General features: G+C 45.1%; 1 protein-coding gene across 1 annotated transcript in view; it reads right to left on the bottom strand.

Annotated features, from left to right (window-relative positions):
• The window catches only part of LOC135042051 (synaptotagmin-2-like), a 243,706-nt gene extending 230,498 nt beyond the window's left edge, over window positions 1-13,208 (bottom strand). The window contains exon 1 of the mRNA XM_063954984.1: window positions 13,111-13,208. The gene's annotated coding sequence lies outside the window, so the exon portion shown is untranslated. The remainder of the gene's footprint in view (window positions 1-13,110) is intronic.
• Between the last annotated feature and the right edge of the window lie 7,010 nt (window positions 13,209-20,218).

Genomic DNA, 20,218 nt, shown 5'->3' with positions numbered 1-20,218 from the left:
TGCCACCTTTTGTGATAAGCGTGTAAGCGCTTTATCCACCTTAGGGGGTGTTTCCCAACGTGACCTATCCTCTGGCGGGAAAGGGTACGCCATTAGTAACTTTTTAGAAATTACCAATTTTTTATCTGGGCAAGCCCACGCTACTTCACACACTTCATTTAATTCTTCAGAAGGGGGAAAAACTACTGGGAGTTTTTTCTCTCCAAACATAATACCCTTTTTTGTGGTACCTGGGGTCACATCAGAAATGTGTAAAACATTTTTCATTGCCTCAATCATGTAACGAGTGGCCCTACTGGACATAACATTAGTCTCTTCGTCGTCGACACTGGTATCAGTATCCGTGTCGACATCTGTGTCTGCCATCTGAGGGAGCGGGCGTTTTAGAGCCCCTGATGGCCTTTGAGACGTCTGGGCAGGCACGAGCTGAGAAGCCGGCTGTCCCGCATTTGGCATGTCATCAAATTTTTTATGTAAGGAGTCGACACTTTCACGTAATTCCTTCCACAAGTCCATCCACTCAGGTGTCTGCCCCGCAGGGGGTGACAACACATTTACAGGCATTTGCTCCGCCTCCACATAAGTCTCCTCATCAAACATGTCGACACAGCCGTACCGACACACCGCACACACACAGGGAATGCTCTGACAGGAGACAGGACTCCACAAAGCCCTTTGGGGAGACAGAGAGAGAGTATGCCAGCACAAACCAGAGCGCTATATAATACAGGGATTATCTAAATTATATCCCCTTATAGCTGCTATATATGTATATTGCGCCTAAATTGAGTGCCCCCCTCTCTTTTTTACCCTTCTGTAGTGTAGACTGCAGGGGAGAGCCAGGGAGCTTCCTTCCAGCGGAGCTGTGAGGGAGAAATGGCGCCAGTGTGCTGAGGGAGATAGCTCCGCCCCTTTTTCGGCTGACTTTTCTCCCGCTTTCTTATGGATTCTGGCAGGGGTATTTATCACATATATAGCCTCTGGGGCTATATATTGTGATGATTTTGCCAGGCAAGGTGTTTATATTGCTGCCCAGGGCGCCCCCCCCCCCCCAGCGCCCTGCACCCATCAGTGACCGCAGTGTGAGGTGTGCAAGAGGAGCAATAGCGCACAGCTGCAGTGCTGTGCGCTACCTTGTTGAAGACAGGAGTCTTCTGCCGCCGATTTTCCGGATCACTTCTTGCTTCTGGCTCTGTAAGGGGGCCGGCGGCGCGGCTCCGGGACCGAACATCAATGGCCGGTTCCATGCGGTCGATCCCTCTGGAGCTAATGGTGTCCAGTAGCCTAAGAAGCCCAAGCTACCACCAGTTAGGTAGGTTCGCTTCTTCTCCCCTTAGTCCCTCGCTGCAGTGAGTCTGTTGCCAGCAGATCTCACTGTAAAATAAAAAACCTAAAATATACTTTCTCTCTAAGAGCTCAGGAGAGCCCCTAGTGTGCATCCAGCTCAGCCGGGCACAAGATTCTAACTGAGGTCTGGAGGAGGGTCATGGTGGGAGGAGCCAGTGCACACCAGTTAGTCCTAAAGCTTTCTTAGTTGTGCCCAGTCTCCTGCGGAGCCGCTATTCCCCATGGTCCTTACGGAGTCCCAGCATCCACTTAGGACGTCAGAGAAATACACTATACACAAAGTGAATTTTCCCCCTATAGCTGCTTATATCACAATTTTGTGCCTAAATGTATGTGCCCCCCCTCTCTTTTTTACCCTTTCTGTAGTGTATACTGCAGGGGAGAGCCTGGGGAGCGTCCTTCCAGCGGAGCTGTGAAGAGAAAATGGCGCTGGCTGTGCTGAGGGAGATAGCCCCGCCCCTTCAGCGGCGGGCTTCTCCCGCTTTTTATAACGTTAATGGCGGGGGTTTCTGCACATATACAGTGTTAAACACTGTATTATGTGCTTTTTTGTGCCAAAAGGTATATTAATTGCAGCCCAGGGCCCCCCCCCCAGCGCCCTGCACCCACCAGTGACCGGAGCGTGTGGTGTGCTGTGGAAGCAATGGCGCACAGCTGCAGTGCTGTGCGCTACCTTATTGAAGGACCGGAGTCTTCAGCCGCCGATTTCCTCCGGTTTCTTCCGTCTTCTGGCTCTGCAAGGGGGACGGCGGCGCGGCTCTGGGAACGGACGATCGAGGTCGGGCCCTGTGTTCGATCCCTCTGGAGCTAATGGTGTCCAGTAGCCTAGAAGCACAAGCTAGCTGCAAGCAGGTAGGTTTGCTTCTCTCCCCTAAGTCCCACGTAGCAGTGAGTCTGTTGCCAGCAGATCTCACTGAAAATAAAAAACCTAACAAATACTTTTCTTTTTAGTGAACTCAGGAGAGCCCACTAAGTGCATCCAGCTCAGGCCGGGCACAGATTCTAACTGAGGTCTGGAGGAGGGGCATAGAGGGAGGAGCCAGTGCACACCAGATGTAGTACCTAATCTTTTCTTTAAAGAGTGCCCAGTCTCCGGCGGAGCCCGTCTATTCCCCATGGTCCTTACGGAGTACCCAGCATCCACTAGGACGTCAGAGAAACAATATTCTTTATTTTGTCACTTGGCTATCAGCCTCCCGTCTGCCGCCCTTGGATGGGGAGGGACAGCCTCGGGCTTCACCCCTGGCCCTTGGGTGGCTGGAGGGGAGGACCCCTTGATTTAAGGGGTCCCCACTCCTCCAGGGTACCCCGGCCAGGGGCGACTAGTTAGGGATTTAATGCCACGGCTGCAGGGACCGGTATAAAAGTGTCCCCCGGCTGTGGCATTATCTCTCCAGCTAGTGGAGCCCGGTGCTGGTGTGAAAAATACGGGGGACCCCTACGTCTTTTGTCCCCCGTATTTTTTGTACCAGGACCGGACGCAGAGCCCGGTGCTGGTTGTTAAAATACGGGGGATCCCCTGACAATTTTTTTCCCGTATTTTTACAACCAGGACCGGCTCAAAGAGCCCGAGGCTGGTTATGCTTAGGAGGGGGGACCCCGCGCATTTTTTTTCAGGGTTTTTTAAACACTTTTGTGCCGTCTATGAAGTCGAATCCAGGACGCACACTATCCGTCAATTGGTCCGTTTTTCGACAGCGGGACTGTCGAATCCGTTTTTTATTGAATATGTCGAATTCGGGTCCCGGCCGGAGGGTGTCTGACTGTCGAATTGTGTCGAATTAAAAAACGGTCGAATTCCAGCCGGAATTCGATCGCAATTGCATATACCCCATAATGTGCATACTATACAATTGTACGGAGCAGCTGATTGGTTGCCATGGGCAACTTCTCCACATGCTCACTTCTACACTCTTTTCACTGTTTTATGAATAGACCAATCAGATAGTAGAAACAGAAAATATCTGTCACTTGAAGATTTCAGTTTCCTGTATTCACTATACACAGCCGTATTTCCCGTATTCTTCATCACATGGGGCAGATTTTATAAGCTTGGAGAAGTGGTAAGGGGAAGGTGATAACGCACCAGCCAATCAGCTGATAACTGTCCTTTTTCAAACCCGTAATGATTGGCTGGTGTATTATAACCTTTCACTTGTCACTTCTTTGTCACTGCTTTATCACATCTCCAGGTTTAATGCATCTGCCCTTATAAAGGAAGTAATAAAGCAGTGACAAAGAAGTGAAAAGTGGAAGGTGATAATGATTTGTACCTGTGAACACTGAAAGGGTTATTCATTGGAATATGGGAAAAGTAGAAACAGGCTACAAAATAGTTTTTTATGGAAAATAGTTTTTCTGCTTAAGTAAACATGTAAACATGCTGCCATATCTTCATTAATTACACTTTTACTCCCCTACAGTGCTGCCAGCTAGAGAGAAGGGACCCGAACAGAGTCTGGACACAAGACGCCTCCTCTCTTGATGCCCCCTGCATGTGGCCTTGAACAGCTCAAGCAGAACCTGCTCATCAAAGCTGTATGCAGTGAGAAGCTTCCTTTAACATTGCAGTGTCATTACATCAGGAACACAATACTTAATGGAGTCTCCACATACAGGGCCCGATTCAGAGAAGTACGTAAAGCAAAGCAGCATATTGTCACTGTGTATAGCTCATAGATTATAAGAAGACATCCTGTACTCCAAATTCTTCCAGCAATATCCAGTGACAGACTGTTCCAGAGGGGAGCTGGAAATATTGCTGCTGGGGTGGTCGGACAGACCACGGCATCCCAACATTAAAGATCCCGACATCAGAGGGTGTACATATTTCTACACCTCCTTGTCCCTTACGGCTACAGCTAACCCCCGGGGGTGTGGCGACTAAGGCAAACACCTCCCCTCCCCCCAGTGCCTAGCCCTATCCCCCCACCGATCTCCCGGGCCCCGATACTCACCTTCCGGATGTCAGTTGAGTGATCCAGCGCAAGGGTCCTGAGTGATTCCAGCGTCAGTCACATGACAGCCAGGATGCTAAACACATCCCGCCACTGGACCCCACTACTTGGGTAGGGTGATACAGGGCTGACCTTCCCTGTATCACCGGAAGTGTGGCCACTGGCATATTTATAATGGGTGCAGTGTGTGCGGAGCACACGGCCCCCGGGGTCCTAGGGGGCCCACACCGCACACCCTTCACCCAAGTTTTTCAATACTTACCCTCCCGGGTTACGCGTCCGCAGCTGCAGCGCTGTAGAAATCACCAGGAAAATGGCACAGCAGCCATTTTGCCCGCACTAGACTCTGGGACAGAGCTAGGTTGCCCTAGTGACCTTAGTGCCTAGAGTCTACAGCGCTGCCAGCTAGAGAGAAGGGTCTCGAAAGGGGTCTGCACACAAAACGCCTCCTCTCTTGATGCCCCTTGCATGTAGCCCTGAACAGCTCAAACAGAACCTGCTCATCAGAGCTGTATGCAGAGAGAGGCTTTCTTTAACATTGAAGTGTCATTACATCAATTTTGGGCACCACATTATAAAAAAAGATATCTGTGAACTCGAAAGAATTCAAAGACATGCTACTAAATTGATTAAAGGGCTAGAGGGACTGGAGTATGAGGAAAGGCTCACTAGGTTAAAACTGTATACACTAGAAAAGAGGAGACATTATCAATATCTTCAAATATATAAAGGGAACTACAAAGAGTTATCAAAGGAATTGTATATTAAAAGAACTCTGAATAAGACGCGAGGTCACTCGCTGAGGCTAGAGGAGAGAAAATTCCATACTCAATTTAGGAAAGGGTTCTTCACTGTTAGTGCAATAAGGATCTGGATTTCCCTGCCAGTGAAGGTGGTAATAACGGAATCTATATATGCATTTAAAAACGGATTGGATAAATTTCTGACTGAAAATGATATCCAAGGTTATAGCATTTAAAATATTGACATTTTTTTTTATCTGGGAGGAACATGATTTACAGTTGGTAACTAAACATAATACATTACTTCAATTAGGACATTATAATGAACTTGGCTTAACACAGATTACAGGTTGAACCCGATGGGCATTTTGCCTCTTTTCACCCTCATTAACTATGTAACTATGTAACTATCAGGAACACAATACGTAATGGAGTCTTCACATACAGGACCTGATTCATACAGGGCCTGAGAAGTACATAAAGTCGATGTTCCACAAAACTGGGCAATTATCAACAGTCTGCACATACGCTGCGTTCACATTGCACATGCATCAAGGTGCCGCTGGGGACCCGTACACAGTGAGGATTCCTTTGCAAAGCAATTGACAGGAAGTGACCATTTGGGGGCGTTAACATGGTGTTAATGGGGAGTGGTTGTTAAAACGTATGCATGTCATGGCTGTTTTTGGGGCCTGTATCTGACGTCAGCTGCGAGCTCTAGCGTACAAAATCATGGCACCTGCGTGACTACTGCCAGGTCCAGTTTGTGTAATCATAGGTCTATCCTTCAGCCCAATATTCCTTGTTCTTGCGTATAGGCTGCGTATGTGTACGCAATTGAGAATGAGTAGTGGTAACTCCAGTCTGCGTCTTTTTCCATTTCTGGGCAGCAGCTTCCCTTCTGATATCTGCAGTTGCATTGTATATAAAATCGTATTTGCAACTGCATTAGCATACGTCTCTGAATGAGCCCCACAGTGCACAAAAAGACGTTGCGAGGAAGACAGAAGAACAATAATGTATGTTTTATACAACACATCCACTACATTACAGAAAAGTAAATCCACCCAGTGGGAGATCTATAATTGGTGCAGGGTGTACAGTGCACATGGGCTCCTGGGTCAAAAGGGACCCACGCCACACACCCTGCACCCATATCTTATACAAAGTCTTGCATCGGCACTGCTGAAATCACCGGGACGGCCACCATTTTCCTGGATATTTACATGAATGCCACATTCCCATAGATCATAACTGCACTATGGGGGTCATTCAGACCCTGCCACTAATGCGGCTCACAGTGCAGTTTGCTGCATTAGCTGCAAACTGCGCATGTGCAGCGGCTGCAATGCGGCTGCACGGACTCACACATTGTGGTCGCATCCCTGATGGATGCGACCACAATGTGATTGACGGCAGCGGGCATTTGCGGGGCAGCGATGCGGCATTGGGGGGGCATGGCGAATGGGAGCGGGTCAGGACCGTTTTTGTGCTGGCTGTGTGACATCACAAGCAGTCACTCCCAACAAAGAAAAGGCTGCCGACCGTCTGACAGTGCAGCCAGGCTGCGCTGCCCGGGGTTAACCTTAGTTCAAATGCGTCCACAATTAGTCTGCGGACACATCGGGAAGCAGCCCCCAGCATGTGCAGAGATGAATTTAGCCATCTGCATTCATCTCTGAATAATCCCCTATTCCCTCCTCTCTCAAACCGCACCTGCACAGTACAGAAAATTTTGGGGAGAAGTTGACACAAAGTATACTTTTTATTTTCCTGAAAAAGACACTTAAATAAAAAAAATATTAAGCACATATTGTAATTTTATTAAAGGGGAACATATTATTATTATTATTATTATTATTATTATTATAATACTGCATGGGTGACATTATTTTTTGATCATCATCATTATTATACAGGAGTCACATAATAATAATAATAATAATAATAATAATAATAATAGACTAAATAGGGCACATTATTATTATTATTATTATTATTATTATTATACTAAATAATTTGTTTATTAGACTAAGGGGGATATTCAATTACCCGCACCGACTGCAGGTGCAAAAGTCTCGCCAGGTGGGGGCTATCTAATTAGCCCCGATAAGCCGGCGTGTGCTGCGGCTTTTCGGGGATTTTGTTTCACCTGCCTGCGGCCGACGAAGCAAAATCCCCGATAACAGTCCCGTTTTCATCTGAAAACGGGGCTATTTCACCCGAAAACACACAGGTTTCACTGAACCTATGTATTTTCGGGCGAAAATGCATTTCTTTACGGCCGGTCAAATCTAATAGGCCGACCGCAAAACCCGAAGATACATCGGGAGTTTTTACTCCCGATGTCTCTTTGGGGGCTAACTGAATACCCCCCCCCCCCCCAAGGGGGAAATTCAATCAGCAAACAAATAGGGGGTTAATTGAATTGTGCAAAAATAAACTGATTTTTCACTTTTATTTTGTGCAATTCAATTAACCCCAATATTTTCGGGTGAAAACACATAGGATGCAGGATAAGTGCTGATATCGGAAATTTTTTTGCCTGCAAAAGCCTTTCAGAACTAATTGGATAGCCCCCATGGGATCAATAAGCCCTGAATGAATTCCCCCCTAAACATATTAACTATATATTAAAAGTTGGACGACTTTTAGGAGTGAAATGTTTCTATGCAGTTGTCTGAGCATATGAAAGGTCTTGGGGCCCAATTCAGCATGGTTCACTATTGTGTTGAAACTGCTATGTCAGCACATGTGCGCATGCACGTACGTCAGTGCGCGCATGCGCAAGGTCTTAAACTGCAATCTCTTCAGAATGCAGTCTAAGTCCTGGCGGGGGGTGGTGACTGGACATTGACTCCGTGCTTTGTTGCGTCGATGCACCCCTTGGGTGGGCGTGGTCCGGACAACACAGGCATGTCCAGACCGTTTGCAGGGGGGCAGCGGCTGCTGCATGACTTCAAACACAGCTGCTGCAACCCGAAACATGGTGGCCCACCGTCTGCCTACACAGCTAGACTACCCTTATCATGGGAGCACTTCGCATGTTAGAGGGAGAGGGGTTCGGCTTGCGCAGTGGCCTTGCCCTGTGCTGGGCGGCACCCCACATGTTAGTGTAATTAGTTGTAGTTGTGCGAATAGTCGAACAACTACAACTCATGCTAAATCAGAGCCTTGGTCCACAGATTTGCAGAAAAATATTGGCGTTGTAATAGGTTGCTTTGTTTCAGAGTTATGTCGCAAAAGGTCGGCCTGCCATTTACAATGTATCACCATTGTGCTCTGGAAAATGTGAAAGTTTGTAAACTCTCCCTGTGCTGGGTGGTCTGTAAACTGTGATATTAATAACCCTTTTACACCGCCAGCATATAACCTGGGTTATTGCACATGAACATGCATAACTCGTGTCGAGTGACCCGGTATTGTAATTCAGGTGGTTTGCAGGGTTGAACACGGGTTCAACCCGGCAAACTGTGCTGTGTAAATGGGAGCCAGGTCGCATCGACCGGCTTCCCGTTCACAGTGAACGTACAGGTGGTGCTTGGAGGTCACCGCCCCCTGCCGCGTCATAGGCAACGTCACCAACCCGGCAATATGCTGGGTTGGTAAGCGCAGTGGGAGAGGGGCCTGAGGCGGGTCGCAGCTGTGTAGTACCCATGTCAGGCTTCCTGCTGCGACCCGCAGTATTTGATATAAAAGCGGTATAATTTGCAGCCACCCACTAAACAGGAACTTTTCGAAATTCGACTCCTAAGAGGGTGAAAAGGGGTAAAATGTTCCACCAAGCAAACCTTTCCCCAGTTGAAACCGGGCACATCATCTAGTTATTATACTTATTATTATTATACTAAGGGGGCACTCTATATTTTTATTAGACTAAAGGGGACACATGATTTTATTAGACTAAAGGTACTTGTCTACTCTCCCCAGAATGTCCAAGAGACTCCTGAATCTCAGGTGGCACTCCCAGGTGCCCGCACTAGTGGGCAAGTCTTACAGAAGCCATCCAGCAGTAATCCGGGCTTGATGTAATTCACACCATCACGGCCCATTATCACTGACGTACTAACCTCTTCACAAAAGGGGGCACAGATTAGTTTCCTTTAGTAAAATGATACAACATATTATTATTATTATTATTCTACTAAAGGGGCCATAGATTATTATTATTAATAGACAACAGGGGGCACAGGAAATGTATTATTATTAAAGGGGTTAATTATTAGACTAAACAATAAGATTTATGACAAATATTACGATTGATTACACCAAAGGGGGTAAACATTGTTATTATTTAACTAAAGGGCTATATATTATCATAATATACATGTCAGATTCTTGGTACAGATTAAAATGATGTAATCAAACTAGGTCACTATCGCTATCACTGGGCTGGCCATGCAAGAGCGCCGACCAGGCAACGCTGCTAGCGACTGCGAGCACCCACATATTGGGCATACACAATGAGCGTTATGCCCTAAATGTCATTCCGAGTCGCTGGGAAACAAAAAAATAGCGCTTCATTGTGTACCTGGTTTAAGCCACGCAGACACAGCTTGATTACTTGGCTCGGCAGTTAGCCAACCATGTTTCACAGGAGTGAAACTAGTCCTTCTGTCACATATAACAAAAGACAGAGCTCAACACCCCCATCCCTAACTCGACCTCTGTTCCCCACCCCCCTCCTTCCCCCAGACCTCCTTAAACAATCACCTTCAACTAAGTAGAATTTTTTTTTTTTTTTTTATAAATCTATTCCTTTATTATACGGTTTTGCACTATATATTTTCTATTATGTTGGCATATACCAATTACGAGTTTCTATAACTACACCACCCAAGAAGACTTCTCTTCTGTTGCAGATGATGAGCTTTTTTTATCCACAAACCTGGTAGGAAAATTACCCTAGGGGAGTGTGGTGACTTACAACTTTCTTCCAGAAAGGATAACAGCATTCTTATCACATAGTGGATGATGAGCACCAATTTATCCTTATATTTGGTATAAATATTACCAAGGAAAGCGTGGTGTCCTGCTATTATTTTCTAGAAGGGATACATTGTTCTTTAGTTTGAATCACGTGGTGGACACGGATATCTTGTACATAATACACTTATTGACACTATCATCAAGATACGTCCATCTCCTCATATGCTGAGGGCTGCCCAGCACAGGGCAAGGCCGTCCAGCTCGTGTCGCGCCACTTCGGGATGTGTCCGCAATTTACTGCGCTGGCAGGCAGTCCGTCGCCATTTTTTAAATTGTAACGGCTGTGTGACGTCACGCAGCCGCCCCAAAAATAGTTACGACGCGCCCCCGTTTCGGCCACCGCAATGCCAAAATGCCACCGCCGGAAAGCCACTGTTGGGCCGTGCACTGTGGCCAGCGCACGTGCACAGACCTGCCAAATGCAGCCGCTGCGTACAGATGCGCTGCTGCATTCAGCTCTTAATGAGGGCCTTTGTACAGGGGGTGTCATTAAATAATTTAATTAATTTAAAAACCATCAATCCAATCCTGGGTATCCCTGAATTGAAGAAATGGTACAGGATTGGCCTGCTTACCCATCTTCTTCTTTCCTCCTGCCCAGATGTGTCCGCCCATGTGACCTACCCTCCCTCATCAGTTTACCCTTACTCCCTCCACCACACCCACTGACCTTTTTTAAAGGTAATACTGGTTATGTGATTATTGATTAGCGCAGTCAAATGGAGGAATAGCATAGGGTGTCTTAGGCCATGGGGTGTATTTGTGATGTAACTGATGCGCCACAAAGTTTTGAAATGTAACGTTTAAATCTGTTTTTTTGTATATTCTTATGCAAATAAAATTATACTTTTTCAATACAAAAAAAAAAAAACAACAATTTACCAAGCTCTGAGAAGCATCATAGCCTTTTGTAGATTAGTCCCAATGTTTAATATAATATAGTCTATCAATTGTAGCAGATCCCTCCTCACACTCTATACTGTGCATGTTGCACATAGCTGGTAAGCCACAGCCAGAACAAACCCAGCACTTTACTGAACGTTTGCCCTGGAATATCAGTAGATAGGTATGCTGTTCACACAAGCAGCCAATACTGTATGTACAGGCACAGAGAAATACTGCTGCCAATGGGTACTACTTTGCTAAGTAGTACTGAGCATTACAGTGTGACGGCATGGATTACATGCAGTACCTAGATTAATCAGATGGGGTTATACTGCATTTTTTTTTTTTTTCCATAGATAGTAGTATAAGGTGGGATGGCATTTATTTCAGGAGGCAAAGGTAAAATTTAGAAATGCCATAAAGGTGGCCTAGTCACACAAAACAGTTCAACTATTATCATATATCTGCATAGAAAAGATGGATCATGATTCTTCGCTTTGGGATGTGAATGTTATTATACAAACACATGTAATTGTGCATCAAATTCATCCAGAACTGATACTCTATTTTGCTGTAGTATATATGTAATATATTACATACCAAAAACCAATAATATTTCCATTAAACTATAAATAGTTAATAATGGGGAAAAAAAAGATATGCTTTCAGCAAGTTGAACCTTGACATGAATCACAGTAACTAATTATGTTAAAAGGTTATGGATATTGCTGGCTCTCTGTAGACCTTTCAGAAACAGATGCTCCACTGCACTGAGTAAATGACCTTATAGTATACACATGTCACAACCACCAGGCAGACATATCATTATTATTAACACTTATTTACATAGTACCAAGGTATGCACATCAGTGTAATTACAGTAATGATCTACTCTAGATAATTTCTACACCTCCTCAAAATATGCTAAAAAGTAAATAAGTATATATATATATATATATATATATATAAATAAAATCTTCTGACATAATAAATATTATTTAATAATTTCAGTTGTAGAAGAATATTTGTAAAGTGCAGCAAATGTATCTGCACCACTCTCCTAACATGTATGTAGTGCAGATCAATGCCTACTAGTAAAATTCTGTACCTACATTTTTTTTTGCCTATATGCATATACTGTTACTGCTGTAGATATATAAGAAACCATTTTATCTTGCAGCACAACACTGTTTACGCAGAGATTATATATATATATATATATATATATATATATATATATATATATATATACACACACACACAACATAACAGAACACCGCAGTGTGTCCGTTCCACACTGTACTGTATGTAAGCATCTCAGATATGGCAGAATCAGCACTACTGTCACTGTGGCAAGTTTGCTCCCACTGTTCCGCAAAGTCACCCACTTCCCACAACCGCATTAATGAATTCCACTCGAACACATAAAGGAAGAAGCCACCCGGTTTTCTGTTACAGCAAACATATGTCACATATTCAAATTATGCATGTAGGCACCTTCCATGTGTTAATGGGCGACTGTCAGAAACTGACATATAGTAAATCAGGTTGCAGACAGGCGCTTGTCGGCTTATAATACAGTAAATACACTACAAACGGATGATAACATAATAAAGCTAGTGCCCAGCATGACGATTTTACAATACGTCATAAGTAAATATCTCCTGGGCGTTATAGGGTGATAACAATGAGCTATATACCGAATGTCTGCGCCACAACCTGGATTTAACCTAATTTACATTTCTAATTCTTAAACGATTACTAAAAGTCGGTTTTTCTCAAAACAGAATTTTAAAATGAGAAAATAATGCCCGCAGAGCCAGGGTATGTAGAGTAATAATTCTGGCCATTGGAGTTACCAGCCTCAGAGAATAGGTGGGGGAAGGGCAGTGCAGAGCGCTGATGCTGCAGAATTTGTGCAGAGCAAAAACTAAGACAAATGTTGGGATGTTAAAAGGGAGGGCAAAACCGCAGAGCCAGAACACGCCCAATATATTAACCGCCTCAGCGCCAGAGATCTGCAGTGTCAGCCCCCCACCCATGATTAACACCTCCAAAGCCCTTTTTTTTATGGCCAGGACGCATTAACAAGACTGTATGACAAACAGGCACACTACAAATACACAATAAGACAAGGCACTACACAACTGCATATTCTGTCCGCATTGTTGTATTGTGGTGGTGTTTACCTGTGTGTGGAGTTTCTTGTCCTGCTTGCCTTTCTCTCGCCCGGTTATCTGCAACTCTGTCTGCAGTAGTACAGAGACACGCGTGCTCCCTTCTCTCCCCTCCCTCTCTCTCCCTCTCCTAATTCCTATTCCTCCCACGTCTCCCTGCATCCCAGTCCGTATTGGTCAGTCTCAGGTCCCCAATATGCAAAACTCTTTAGTCCCAGTGGAACCATCAGTGACCCAGATGGTAACTGCAAGAAATCATTCATCCTGGTCCCCTACCGATTTCTCTATCCTTTTTATCACAGAAAGCGGTCATGACTCTATGATGAAGGGAAACTCCAAAATATACAATGCTAGTGCGTTTACAGATAGATAGATAGATAGATAGATAGATAGATAGATAGATAGATAGATAGATAGATAGATAGATAGATGTATTTATTTAAGGTCATACAATATCTCACAGTAATTACAATGCTCAGGGACACCTCACAGAAAGTGATTATGCCTTGGGGATGAAGGTAAATTCCACAATATACAATTATAATGCATATATATATATATATATATATATATATATATATATATATAATTTATTTTTTTATTATTATTTCTTTATTTTTTTAATCGGTTATTCCTCATAGTAATTAAATTGCTCAGATGCTTGTGAGAAACTGTTATATCTAGTGTATAGACGGGATACTAACATAGGCATCAAGAATAGGGTCACCTGACCGGCGCCGGAATCCCTGACCACCGGGATCCCAAACGACCAAGGAGGTTAGGTTTAGGCTGTGGGGAAGGGGGTTAGGATTAGGTGCCACCATGGAGGGTTAGAGTTAGGCTGCAAGGGGAGGGGGGGGGGGATGTCAGGTTTAGGCTGTCGAGAGGGCTAGGGGGCCATGTGTATACTTACCTTCCCCTGTCGCTATTCTGATCACCAAAATGCCACAGTCGATATTCTGACCGAATTCGTATAGACTAATGGCAGCAATTCAAACCCTCATTTACAGATTCATACAAAACACAGCTCACTGTACACTATTAAACATTTGAATAGTAATATACAGAATTGCTGCAGGCGCGACGGTCCGCAGCGTTGGGGAGCGCTGGGCAGCGACGGGCTGATGCGAGAAAAGCGATCGCACTGGCGATTGCAAGGTGACTGACAGGAAGAGGCCATTTTTGGGGGTGGCAACTGACTTTAGAGGAGTGTCTGGAAAAACGCAGGATGGACCAGGCGTTTGAAGGGAGGGTTTCTGACGTCAGCTCCGGCCCTAATCATCGCACTGGAAGAGTAAGTCCTGGTCTGTGCAGAGACTGCCACAAACTCCTGTTTGTGCAGCTTTCCTGCACATGCGATCACACCCCTGCACAGCAATTTCTCCCTCCCTCTGTAGCCGGCGACTACCTGATCGCAGGGATGCAAAAAACGCATCCTAGCGATCAGGTGTGAATTAGGCCCAATGGGCACACTGCTGAATGAAAGGAGAAGAGAGGGAGCAGTTACAGCCACCTGCAGGGACCGATGGAAAAATATCTATATGTCCCTGTAGTTTTTGTCAGTGACAAGGCTTTTCTTCATATAACGCAACCTTCAGATGGCGTTATTTAAGATAAGCAATTAAGGATTTGCGTAACATTTTTCTGCTTGCTGCACCTATATATTATACTTACCCCTCCAGAGTCCCGCGATGGCGGTCCTGCACCGAGGACAGAAATCACTCAGAAAATGTCAGCAGTTGCCATTTCTGAGTAATTTGCGCATGCACACTGGAGATGTCTCTGGGAACAAGACGCAGTCGCCATGTTCCTGGAGACCGGCGCAGGCGCAGTAGACTCTTACATTATGCCAGAGTCTACTGCTGCCGTAGAGGAGGGGGCCCTCGACGGAGGCTGCACGTGGGTCCCCTCCTCTCATAAACCGCCCCTGCAGAGAATGCCGGTAGTAATGTTGAAAGTGGAGTGCGTTACTGTAATAATACATGTAACGCACTACATTAATAATTATAATTTCTGCAGCAGGTTACATTGGTTTCCACAGGGAAACATCGGGGGATGTAGAGGGGATCTTGATCAAGAAGCACCAACAGGCTAAAGCTTTAGAGTTTCTCAGGATGCATTGGGGCCTCCTCTATAAGCCCGCCTCCAGGCTCTGTGCATACCCTCCAACATTTTACACATAAAAATCGGTACAAATTAGAAAAGGGAATTTTGGAGAAAATGGAAGTTTGGAGAGCCAAAAATCGGTACAGCCCATAAAAAAAAGGTACTGTACCTATTAAAAAGGTACAGTTGGAGGGTATGACTGTGAGCTCAGTTTCAGTTGGTGTCTGCAGCAGCAGGCCACTTAAGAGGAGGGCTGCACTGGGCAGCCCTGAAAAAAGCTTTTTCTGACAGAAAATGTCTTCAGAACTGCGCTGTCAGCGCTGTATTTCATGGTGACACTTCAGCGCTGCAGCTCCATCACCTCTCAAGCAGCATCTCATACTCCAGCAGCCTGTTCCCGGCCCAGTGAACTTGGCGCTTGACCTGTAGCCTCTCCCCGGCCCATGGCAACATCTACTGCAGACTGTCCCTGCCCTGGAGCTGCTTCACACTCTCCCTCACTTCCTGACTGAGATGCTGGGCGCCATCTTATAAGCACAGTTGCGGCTAGTCTCTGGGACTGCAGGGCAAGGGGTCCCTTGTAAAGCCACCTGTATACAGTGCTGTGACTTTACAAACACTTGAGTATTCTACATGTCTTTATACAGACAGTATTAGTTAAGAAAAAGTGTACCTATTGCAGGATATATTGTACAAGTATTCTTATATATACTGTACCTCCGATCTAGAACCGTGCTGTGCAGGGCTTAAAGTAGTCCTGGAGAGGTGGGGGAACTCACCTTGCCCGCGCCCCCTCCTGCCGCAGAAAGGGGTGTGGTCTCACAATGAAGGGGCGTGGCCACACAAAAGTACCACCAATTCAAAATAATGCCTCACAGTAGCACAATCTGATTCACATTGCCCCACATACTAGTGCCCTTTACACACAGAATGCCCACAATAGCAGAGCCACTTACACACACAATGCCCACAGCAGTGCCCTTCCCTCCTAATTTTCGAGTCGATTCACAATATAGCAGTATATGTTGAACAACCTTTGCTCACCTCTCTTATGTCTTCTATGTGTCCCTTCTGCTGTCTTGTTTCCTTTGTCTGTCACTCTCCTCCATACTTGCCTACTTTTGAAAACTAAAATCAGGGAGATTACAGTAGCATGTGCCGTGCAAAGCGCGGCGTGCCGCCATGGGGGCGTGTCAAACTCTACCCAAAGGGCGTGTCTAGTTCCACAAATAGGCGTGCCTATGCTTAAATGCTTGTTGTTGCAAGATATTTCTATATAACATTAGTAACAATATATTTTGGGAAGTTTTGCAAGTATTGATACTAACATTACTGGCTGAAATACAGGGTTAATTATTTGCAATATGTTTTCGCTGTGATATTTCTTTTCTTCTCACTCAGCACAATATGCATGGTAAATGTGATGCCTACTGTATGCAATAAATTCCAAATGCAAGTTGACCGTGTGTGAATTCATCCCTAAACATATAAGTAAATGATTATTTTGGTGTTGTAGATGTTATTTTTATTGGGAACACTGGATTGTCTGCATCTTGTAGGCATTACCTATATTTATTGGATATGCTATTTTCCATTCCATTGCAGCATTAACCAAATCATTACAGATACCAGCTACTCTAATTAAACAAATGTGTTTAACTACAGAAAGATTACTAACAACAATTCTTACACCAGCAGCAGCAGAGGCATGCTATGGGTCAGTGCACACCAGCACAGATAAGAGGAGTGTGTGATCAGGTACTGCTATCTCTCTCTCTCTCTCTTAGTGGATACACAAGGGGGATAATGAGAGCCGTCAGCAGTGATTCCTGAGGAACTACAGCAACTCACTGTTCTTGCACAGAAACTCCTTAGTGTCACCCCTGACAGAATCTGAAGAATCCGGGAGAATTGACCTATAAAGCAGGGGATCAGGAGATTTATGGCTGAAACGGGAGGCTCCCGCAGGATGCGGGAGGGTAGGCAACTATGCTCTCCTCATGTGTCCACATCTTCATCCTAGGTATCCCTTACTCCCTATAAGTTTCCCTTTGTGTCTGATCAACTGAACCTTTCTCTCCTTTACTTACCTTCTACACCTCTCACTCCCTGTGCCTCACTACCCCATCTTACCACCTGCACCTCTCACTCCCTCCCCATCTCACCCCCTGCTTCTCTCACCCCCTCCCCATCTCTCCCCCTGCACCTCTCACTCCCTCCCCATCTCACCCCCTGCGTTTCTCATCCCTCCCCATCTCATCCGTTGCTTCTCTCACCCCCACCCCATCTCACCCCCTGTTCCTCTCACTCCCTCCCCATCTCACCCCCTGCTTCAGTGGCTGTGGCCTGGACCATCAGGTCCCGGCTACGGTGTAACGCTGGCAGCGGCAGCCAGACAGTATTGGCTCACGGACCGGCTGCTATTGAAAAAAAGCGAGAAGCACTTCGAATCTGGCACCGATTGTGCGCCATTCACGGCTCCCGGACACTTGGCAGCTTCTCATTGGCTGGCGGTCCGCAAGCCATGATTGGCTCACGCCAGATTTTTAAAAAGCTGCCCCTTCTTTTGATTGGTGCTGCAGCCAGTCCGCGAGCTGGGATTGGCTGGCGGCCGCTGCCACCTTTACAATGGAGCAGGGACCCGATGCTGTGGATACTGGTTCCAGCAGCAACTAGAGGTGACGGAATGCAGTTCCGCCCCGTTCCGGCCCACTTTAACCACTGGTGCTGTGTTATATATATATGTAAGCTCTCATGAGTAGGGCCCTCTTCCCTCATGTGCTTATCCTTTTCTTACTTTAATAATCCTCAACTGCCCAAATCCCGCAGTTTTGTGGCCACCTTGGAACTTATCTCTATGTCGTTTACTAGTGCAGTTATGCTTAGTTACCCTGTACTTGTCCTATATTGTCATCAACTGTAAGTCACTGTTTTCCTGTTTTGATTATGTGCATATGTACTCTGTAATTGGGCGCTGCGGAACCCCTGTGGCGCCATATAAATAAAGGATAATAATAATAATAATAATAATAATAATAATAATAATAATCTGTGCATATACTAGTCCAGTGCAGTTTTATTGTCATAATAATTATCTGCATTGCCTGTGACTGTGTGTGCCTGTATCTGCTGTGTGGTTTCACTGTCAGTGTTTCCCAGATATATCTATCACTATATTCAGTACCTTAAGAGACTAGGTGCGTCAGGGTCATATATATATATATATATATATAGGGTAGTGGGAGTATGGCGCCACAGGTGTATGTGAATGGATACAATGACAGAGTAGTGGAATACTACAGTTCAGACACTCCTTTAGTGATATAAGGTGTCAGCTAACCCCTAAGTATTTGGCAGGGATAAGTTGCCTTTAAATTTAGATATGGGAAAAGAGGGATAGGGGTGTCAGCGACCGACAGTGTCTGATAACTGATGTAATTATGAAGAACTTGCCGGATACGTTTTAAAAAAATATATAACAGTATATTTATTTATACAAATTAAAAAATTTAAATATCAGGGTGGGCTAAAATACGGAGGACATATAATACTAAAAAATGCTGGGTATAAAATAACTAAAACTCTATATCATATAAATTCAATAAGAACAATATTACACTGATAAAAAGGCCAGGATAAGAAGAGGTACACCCAACGCGTTTCGTCCATCAGACTTCATCAATTTATATATAAATTTCCAAATAAAGGCACTCAGGAGGCTTCACAGGTGAATCAGCAAAATATTGTATTGGCAAAAATCATCGAACGTTTTCGGGGTCTCTGCCCCTTTCTCAGGACAACACCAACATACAGCATAAAACACATATCACACTTATATACCCAGCGGGCAATCACACTCACCTGGGCCAGCTACAGACAGCGCGCTCTCCACCTGTGTTACGGCGCTCGGTCCTACTTCTGGCGAGCGGAGTCGATCACCATGTGAACCGCTATGCGTTCCACACGGCTCCACTTCCGCGTTCCACCCGAACGTGCCCTCACTTCCGCACACACAGAGGAGTCCCAATGTCAGCTGTACACAGGGAGAATGATTTAACCCTAACCACATCTAAAATAATGTGCAACATTGCGGGCCTCATACTGTACCCGACCACAGTCAAATTTACAGGCAACACACAGGGGTAACCATGGAAGCGACCACAGGTTGCATTCGACACAGCCCCATAAGTGTGCTCCCTCAAAAACATGACTGACAATCAGGCAGAGTGAGTATCCCAATAGTCAACCTAAAACATAAATCACAATACATATATAACATCTAATATACATTAACGAAATCATCACATTGGGAGAAAGAGCAAAAACATGCAATAATACACAATACGGAAGAACCACAGTTTATAACATATTCCAATTCATTTTCTCATTGAGACCATTTGGAGAAATGGTCCCTAATCTCATAATCCATCTTGATTCCTTAATGAGTAACATTTTGGCTCTATCCCCACCCCTAATTGGTGGAGGAACGTGATTGATCATAAAGTGTCTGAATGACGCCAGTGGATGATTACACTCTTTAAAATGCTTTGCCACAGGTTGATTAATATTGCGACCTAATGAAGTCAAATGTATGGCAGATCTATGTACTGCCATTCTTTCACTAAATTTACGTGTGGTCTGACCTACATAGTATAACCCACAAAGACAGACCACAACGTAAACCACAAAAGAAGAGCTACATGACAAAACAAACCATATGTCATAGGTCCTGTCGACATGAGGGTGTCGGAAGGATTTACAAGTGATCATGTGACTACACGTGGTACAATGACTACACTTATAGCAACCAGGTGCCTTAAAATAAACATTACTAGGATTAGGCATATTTCTACCTGTAATGTCTGTCTTCACCAGCCTGTCACGTAAATTACGCCCCCTACGAAACGCAGTGACTGGTTTCACATCACTGAAACACTGTAAATCAGGGTCACATTTCACTATAGGCCATAAAGCCCTAGTCGTTCTTTTGACTATAGGGCTGGCAGTAGTAAAA

The sequence above is a fragment of the Pseudophryne corroboree genome, chromosome 2 (genome assembly GCF_028390025.1).
Source record: "Pseudophryne corroboree isolate aPseCor3 chromosome 2, aPseCor3.hap2, whole genome shotgun sequence".
Classification (NCBI taxonomy): domain Eukaryota; kingdom Metazoa; phylum Chordata; class Amphibia; order Anura; family Myobatrachidae; genus Pseudophryne; species Pseudophryne corroboree.
Note: the sequence above shows the minus strand (reverse complement) of the source record. Positions and strands in the feature narration are given on the sequence as shown.